Source organism: Tursiops truncatus, chromosome 3 (assembly GCF_011762595.2).
Source record: "Tursiops truncatus isolate mTurTru1 chromosome 3, mTurTru1.mat.Y, whole genome shotgun sequence".
Taxonomy (NCBI): domain Eukaryota; kingdom Metazoa; phylum Chordata; class Mammalia; order Artiodactyla; family Delphinidae; genus Tursiops; species Tursiops truncatus.
Window position 1 is genome coordinate 83,988,166 of NC_047036.1, and position 8,880 is coordinate 83,997,045.

Here is an 8,880-nt window from a genome sequence, read left to right on the forward strand (position 1 = left end):
ATAACTCCACAATCCTGATTTGAAGCACAACTCACTTGCAGGCATCATGGCATATCTCCAACAGTTCTAAGACAGCTCCTGTTGGCTGCCCAGTGGCACCTCAGTTTTCTGTGTCCTAAATCAGTTGTTTCATTTTATCCCATTAGTAAATGGCACTTCAATTTGACTTGGTTTCATAAGCTAAAAATTGGGAGTCATGCTATATTGTTCCAGCCCTCCTCTTCCCTACTGTTCACTAAATCCTGTCAATTCCTAAATACCTCTTCAATGAATTCTGTTCTTTCTGCACTTACAGACTCTATCTTAGCTATCTTAGCTCTGTCCAGCATAATTTTCAGCTGTTATTATTTTAATAGTCTTATAGCTAATGTTTCTGCCTCTCATTTAGCTTCTTTTAATTCTTAAATATCTGATTGTTCACACTCTTGTGTGATTTCTTCAAATTATTTTCCATTACCTTCAAGATAGAATTCAAACTATTTTGGGTATAAAAGAAAAGGCCATCTTTTAGTCTTGTCCTATTTTCCCCACATCATTCCCTACATGCCGCTCCTCTTTGGACCATACCATAATGATGTTCTTTGAGTTTTCTGTGGCTTTGCATTATAGGGACTTAACCCTCTTCTTCTTTGCTTCAAGAATTACTATAAATATAATTTCCTTTCAAAAGCATTTTGATGGTCTTCAGCAATCCACTCTCAACCACAGTTGTTAAATTCTTTTGTTCTTGTCCTCCGCGCACCTTGGTCTTATCTTCCAACATATCACTAATTATGCAGTATTGTAAATATATTTTAATAGCTGCAGAACTTTTATCTAGTTTATGAGAATGTCAGATCTCTGAGGACAAGGATTATATCTTTTTCTGAGTGTCGAGTGCCTTGCGTAGTACCTACCAAATATAGCTAATACAGAATAAAAGACTGATAAATGAATGAATTCTAGTGGCTTCCAAAATCCACCGAGAGTAGATATGTAAAAATACTTTACAAATTTGTAAGGTGAGTGGGATTTTAAAGGTGAGTAGAATTGGTCAGTCATGAACGTGGAGCTCTGATTTTTAACTTCTTTCTACCATAAACTTATAAATGACACAGACCTTCTCTAATCTCACATTAGAGAGTTATTTACCCATCTCAGAATGATATGAACAAGTTGGTCAATGATTAATGACTTCAATGGAAAAAATGTAACTTGCACTGTTAGGATACTATAATTTCTTTGGCTAGACAGGTAGTCAAGTTTCACACAGAAGGAGCTAGGAAGATATTTACTCTTAGTTTTTTCAGCTTGGAATGGGTTATTCAAGTTATCTCCTGAACCTACTTTCTGCTAATGATCACAAGTCATAAAAACTGTTCCACAAAAAACCTCCAGTCTGCAATATTGACTTTCCTGTCCACTAACTTTATTCTGTCTCTTGATTGATCATATTCGCCCTTTGGATTCAGTACAATTTTCTTGCTACAAACTCGGACAATAAATATTGTGGGTCTAATTCCCAGTTACAAAGCCTCACGCTTCCTTTTGAAGTAGCCCTTCCTTAGTTAATCCAGGCTAGTGTTTCCCACTATAGCTGTATAATATGTAAATATCTGGAGAGCTTAAAAAACACAGATTAGCAGTTTCAAACCAGTTAGAGAAATCCCTGAGTGTAGGGTTCAAGCATGAACATTTTTTAAAAGCCAGGCATGAGTGTTATTGACAGAGACCCTATGGCCTTACACAGTGACACTTCTGTATTGTAAAAGCAGAATAAAGCCACCATCCTCTATTCTTTGGAATGGGGAGTTGAGAAGAGTCTATAACTCAGTGTAGAGGTATAGATTTCAATTGAGGCAATATTCTACTAAAGGAGTTCACAGATAAGGTAGAGGAAAATAGGTTTTAGAATGGTATAATAAACAAGTCACAAAAATTACAAGATTATTGATTCAATTTAACTGTGTTCTAAGGCACACCGGATTTCTAAAATTTCACCTAAAACTTTCGTTTTGGAAACTAAGTTTTCTAATATTAAGTAAGCTTTTTATTTTTCTCCTGATTACATTGAGTAGTAGATACTTACAAGAGTTTTAGTTTTCAGAGATTCAACTAAATTTTTTTCAATTCAAAAAAATTTTGTTTCATCTGATTGAACTTCAATTTATTTTTATTATTACTATCATCATCGTCGTAGTCATCGTCGTCATCGTCATCATCATCATCATCATTATTTTGGTACCGAACTGTTAAAAAGCTATTAAGAACATATACTCAATGGTTTCCAGTAATGGCATTGGTACAATAAAAAATTTGTTTCCAACATTTTTGTTTCTGGGAAGCTCTGAAATCTGAAAAGCTAAATCTCTGAACACATTGTTTTTATTTGCAGGACAAAAATGAAATAGGTTTACTTTGAAATTAGAAATTGTTAATCCTATTTCCCAGAGTTGTTAACAATGAGTCACTGTTTACAGTTGGATTATCCACTGAACCAAGGGCTGTATACCATGTATGATGGAAATTGAAAACACCTGTATGACTAGCTGCCGTTGCTTTTATATTACTGCACAATGGTAAATGGGCCATCTCTTCAGGGCTACACTCTATAGCTATATTAAAGTGCACTCTCACGATTAGAAGCACATGAAAATAAATCATTTGGTGAGGAGCAAATTAAAAATACAATTATTAATGAGACTCACTTAACTTTTGGCTAACCTTAACAATAATTTTTTTTCAGGTAAGCATTTTATAAAAATGTGCAGGTGTTATCAAATGCATCGTTATGCTGGGAGATAACTATTCTTTTTATGTTGTTTCCATCACCAGATAACATATGAAGCATGAACTGCTCTCTTGGTCCTCATGTTAGAATGGAGATATTGTCCTCAGTCCTCTTATATAACAGTGTCTCAGTTGGGGTACTGTAGAGAAACAGAATGTGTGTGTGTGTGTGCGTGTGTATGTGTGTGTGCACCCTTACGTGCACATTCACGCATAATGGCACAATACAACATCTGTTTCCGACATTTTTGCTTATCTTTCTTTCTAGAAAGATGTTTATTATAAAGAATTGAGGAACAGGCTCATGATTATGGAGGCTAGCGAGTTCCAAGATCTGCAGGGTGATTCGGCCAGCTGGAGACCCAGGAGAGCTGAGAATATATAGTTCCAGTCCAAAGGCCAGCAGGCTCAAGACTTAGGATGAGTTGATGTTTCAGTTAAAGTCTGAAGGCAGGAAAAAAGCTACCTTCATATTTTTGCCTTTTCTGCGTATCACTTATACTTGGATTCCCTATCTCTGTCTCTGTCTCTCTCTCTTTACGCACACACACATTTCAACTCCACCCTTTCTCAATGGGTCTTATTTTACTTTCACTTAAATATTGGCAATAATAGAATGTTCACGTAATGAAATTTATATACATGTATCTTTTTTTGGGGGGGGACCCAATGGAACCTTTAATTCCAAGCAGAGTCCCCCCCTCCCCAGCATTATCGCATGCATCGTGCCCAGGCTCTGGGCAATAAAACCCAGACCCAGAGATAGACAGATATATCTATACCTATTTACATCTATATATAAAAATTATATATAAATATGTATTTGTAAAGAGGAAAAGCTGGGAGTATGATTAAGGTAGGACAGAGAGTTAGGTGAGAAATGCAGTGTGGGGGGGGTGGTGCTCCAAGAAATTACATTCTTTAGGTATGGGTAGGAGCAGGACCTGGTAGCCAGGACATTCAGAAATGCTCCTGTAGCCTGGCCTCTTGATCGCATCCAAGGGAGTTTGAAGGCCTGGGTTCTGCCCAGGATTTGGGTTGGTACTAGAAGGTAGAGTTCTAGCTGACTTTGCCTGGAGGCTGATGGTGGTCAAGGATTTTGTTCTGGTGACATCTCCACTCTAAGCCAAGGTTTTAGGGGAAGCCACAGGTTTGGAGCAAGAGTCTTTGAAGCTTGGGGGTCGCAAGTAGAGGACAAGGTGAACTAGATAGAGGGCAGGGCGGCCTCCCTGTTTGAGATCTCGCTGAGCTGGAGCCTGCTTTTGCTAGAGTCAAAGAGGCTGGAGGTCAGGGTGATGGGGGAGCTGTAAAAGGTGAAGTGAGGAGGAGTGCTTGGATACACACGGGATCCTGGAGCTTTCCCTGCCTGCCTGGCTGCTTCCCACTCTCACCCTCCTCCTTCCAGGGCTGGGGGTTCTACCCACCCTTTGGTCAAGACAGCTGACAGGTCTGACCTCTTAAGTGCCATATTTATTTTTCCTTAATTTCTTCTGGGAACCTTCATGTGGGGATGGAGGCAGGGAGAGGTCACAAACATTTACGCTGTGTGTGCTTGAGTCCAGGCTGGGTTTGCCCCATCCAGTGAGGACCAGGGATGAGAGAAAGGACTGCTCCCTCATTGTGGGGAAGGAAGTCCATGTCCCACACCCCAGGGCTACAGAAGACATGGAAAATACCCTTGAGAAGTCCTTGGCTGACAAATGCCTGTCAAGCCTGGAGGCAACTTCGTTTGCCCCTTACTGGTCGCCACCAGCATTTCATAGGGACAGATCAGCAAGGTGTGAGCTTCCATTCTCACTCCCCATGGGCTGAAGTCTGAGAAGTATAGTAAGCTCAGGGTTGTCCTGCCATAGGCAGAGAGAGAACAATTAGACTTTCCATGGTGTAAGGAAGTATGAAAGGGTGTCCAGTCCAGTAGGGACTGGTTCTCTCTGGATAGGCAATGACTTTTCCATCTCTTCTTTCAAGACCATCTTTCCCAACTTGGACATCACCTTACTGAGTTTCTCTCTCTGACGCCTCCTTGAGTGCCATTTCTTCTCTGGAGTCACCATCGCCCTCCCCTTCCTTCTCTTCGTCTGCCTCCCTGTGAGATGCCTTTTTAAAACAAAACAAAACACTTTATTTATTTATTAATTTTTTAAAAATCATTTATTTATTTATTTTTGGCTGCATTGGGTCTTTGTTGCTGCACAGGCTTTCTCTAGTTGGGATGAGCGGGCGCTACTCTTCGTTGCGGTGTGCGTGCTTCTCCTTGCGGTGACTTCTCTTGTGGAGCACAGGCTCTAGGCATGTGGGCTTCAGTAGTTGTGGCACATGGTCTCAGTAGTTGTGGCTTGCAGGCTCTAGAGTGCAGTCTCAGTAGTTATGGCACACAGGCTTAGTTGCTCCATGGCATGTGGGATCGAACCCATGTCCCCTGCATTGGCAGGTGGATTCTTAACCACTGCACCACTAGGGAGGTCCCTGAGATGCCTTCTGCTTCCTCCATTCTGTCTCCACAATGAAGAGTCATGGGAGGCAGACCAGTAGTCAGTTTCGATCTTGGCCATCTGATTGGAGTCAGGAGGCTGGGATACAGGGAACTTGGGTGACTCAGTGATGAGTTCCTCAATGAAAGCCTTGCTCTGAGGGCTGCCTCCCATGAACTCTCTCTGTTTGTAGATGAGTAACTTCTTGTAGATGTTGGAATCTGGGCAGGTGGTCTTGGGATGATGGAAATGGTAGAGGCTGGTTCTTGGGGCTAAAATCTGAGAGTTGTCAGGAAACCAGCTCTCTGCCCACACCTCCAGGGTGATGGAGATGGTAGGGGGTGTAGATTTGAGTGACAGTGAGCTCCTGGCTTCTGGGCAGCTCCACGTGTTCCATGAGGGAAGGTAAAGTGGGGCTTGTAGATTGTGAGGTTAGGCCACCCCATGTCCAAGATGGCCTTGTCCTGGGGGATTGCAGCCAAGTCCTTGTGCCCAGCATGTGATTGTCCATTGATTTGTGTGTTAGCTTGTGTGCTAGCTCTGTATTTCCAGCTGCCATTAACATAAATGCACAAAATGTTTATTTGTGTACCATATAAAATAAGCCAGGTTATCCTCAGCAGTTTGAGAGAGATTAAAATTTGTGGAAATTACTTTTAAAGGACTATAATACCAGCCACGACTAGATAAGTTTAAAGCAACTGTTTTTGAATTGAATGTAAATTCCCATAAAATAGGCTGTCTGTGGGGTTTTGTAAACTAGGTGCCACATAGTAAGAACAATGAATGGTAAATTTGATTATATAACATTAACAGTATTATATAGGCAGTTTAGTCCCAAATAGATGGACACTTGTATTTATAAATAAATTTAACACAATATATGATATTAATATAATTTTCTGAGTTAGCAAACATACACTACAATTAAAATTTTTAAAGGACTGTTATATAAACATGAATAGAAATAGATTTATAAGCAGTTTTCCCCACAATTCAGTTGATAGTCTTGAGCAATCCTTAGTGCTTATACTCTCTTGGGTCAAGTCTGTGACTCAGCATCAGAATTTGACTGCTTAGATGAATCAATGATTTTATATTTTTTAAAGACTCCATCTTTTACCTTGATCTCTGAGATGACATTGTTTATTTTATTACCTCCCCTCCACAATTTCCAATTATTTGGATACTTTTATTTTAGTTGTGTCATAGTGGTAGCAGAGCAAACCAGTGGATCATGAAATCAAGAGAACAGCTGAAAGACCAGTACAAGCAGATTTAGGTCAAATTAGTGGTATTCAATAAGGTTAAACGTAGATGTATTTTCTAGGAAAGCTATAGTTAAAAACAAAAGCAAAACTTGGATAGCTGAATTGGCAAAGAGATACTTTGCAGACCACCAACTCAGTATTACATTACCTTCCAGTTGTTTACTTAAGGACAAACAGGGCTCCTTCAGTTTTTGCTTATGAAGACAAAGGGGAAACCTTCTGTTTTAAGTAGGGTGTGGCTTATAGAAGCATCTTATTAAAATGACATTCTCCCTGTGGGCATATGTATTAAGAAACAGTTCACCCAGCCTAAAATCAATTACTCCTATGGCAAAGAAATTCTGAGTTAAGCATCATTCTCAGAGGTAGTTAGCATTCCACTGAAGGTTACTGCTCCCATCCAAGAGAGGAGTTACCCAATTTAATCGACTCTCTGAGTGTTAAACCTCAGATAGTAAACAACTTAGATTATAAACAGTGCAATTATTAAGTATAATCGTTAAGACACTGTGTTTTAACTAGATAATTCACAGAATAATCAGTGGTTAGCCAGAGAGTTCTGATTGTTTTATACTTAGTTGAACTTTTATTCAGAAGTAAACACAAAACAAGTTTGAATATTAACCTGTTTCCATGATTCTAGACCCTCCCCCCCTCGTATGTTCTGCGCATTGCAGTCAGTTTTCTTTCTCAAGGAAAAACTTAGGTCTCTCTCCTGCTTAAAATATTCATCTGTTCTTCTGTGTTCTCTTGATAGAATTCAAACATGTTTACATGGCTTAAAGCACCCTTGATCTGACCCCTCTTTACTTCTCTAGCCTCATCTTTTATCTCTGTACTGCTCAATCTACTTTCCCTTTCTTCCACTTTAATTCTATACTGTGGTCATTCTGGATTTCTTTAGTTCTTGAAACATGATATAATTTCCCACCACTGGGCATTAATATAGACTGTTGCCTCTGTTGGGAACTTTATTCTCTTCCTTTTTGCCTAAGTCGTTTCATCGTTTATGTTTCAATACGGATTCCAATTCCACTGGACATTTTCCCTTAACTCACTAAGACTGGGTTAGTATTCTTTCTGCATAGTCCCATAATGCTCTGTTTTATACCTATCATAGTTCTCTCCATGCTGAACTTGCTGGCTTATTTAATACTGTGTCTATTTTCCACACTGTTGTATTCCTAGAGGCTAGGTGCTGGGCAGGTAGTAGTTGCTCAAAAAACGTTTATTGAATTACTGCATAATTAAACTCTTAGTTGATGCAAAGGTGTTTCTCAATCTCTTAGTTAATACATAAATAATTCTCACACCTTAGAAATTTGATCCACTATCATCAGAAGCAATGGCTTACTTTGTAGTGGTTTTAATGGCAAATAGCAGATATAGGAAGATTTCCATTGCATGAGGTATGTGTTGGGGACTGTACTTAGTTTGAAAAGTTCCCAGGTAACTGTGTTATGTTCCCCTGCTGCAATATGACTTCTGGGTTAGAATCAGTAATTTAAGCATAGAAATTCTAGCTCTTCCTAAATCAGCTGCGAGTTTTAATACAATTTGAAAGTCCTTAACACCAAGACATTGGGGAGGAAAAAAGAAGACCTTATAATTAAGATGTTACAAAAAAAAAAGAAACGAAAAAAAGGAGAAGAAGGAAATGGCTAACCAATTACTTGTGCCTCCATTTTCCCAACCTAGTTTTAATAGCATCATTTCTCACCTGGGAATTATTTTACTTACCATTAATGTGAGACCTGAGGGTACTACTGTTAATGGCTCCTTCAAGAACCTGTACTAGACCCCTGCTAAAATTTCTGTTTAATAGGTATATGGAGTTGTTTATTAGGTCCCAGTGTTCACCCAGATAGCATGAATTTTAAACTATAGATGTAAATCTTACCAGTAAGCAGCTACGGTCTCTTTTTCTAGCTACAGTCCATTAAAAGATTTGGCCAATGTATTTATATTAAAAAAGAAATAAGTTATGGGTATTAGTAAGTTGTTTAGAAATAAAAGAAACCAAATTGTGGTTTTTGGACTCATCAGCTTTTAGGGATAATATACAAGAGAGCTTCAGATTTCTCTTACATCAATCTTAATTCTGGACAGGATTTCCTAAAGTATTCAGGGAAGCACATGGGGAAAATGTTATTTTTTGTTTTGTTTTGTTTTTTTTGCATTGGAATTTGAATCCTTTTATTTTAATTTTTTTTATTGAAGTATAGTTTATTTACAATGTTGTGTTAATTTCTTCTGTACAGCAGAGTGACTCAGTTATACATATATATGTGTGTGTGTGTATATATATGCACACACACACATTCTTGTTTATTCTTTTCCATTATGGTTTATCCCAGGACATTGAATAT

General features: G+C 38.8%; 1 pseudogene; it reads right to left on the bottom strand.

Annotated features, from left to right (window-relative positions):
* Window positions 1-1,346: 1,346 nt before the first annotated feature.
* On the bottom strand, window positions 1,347-5,799 carry LOC101316284 (dematin-like; annotated as a pseudogene).
* Window positions 5,800-8,880: the final 3,081 nt, after the last annotated feature.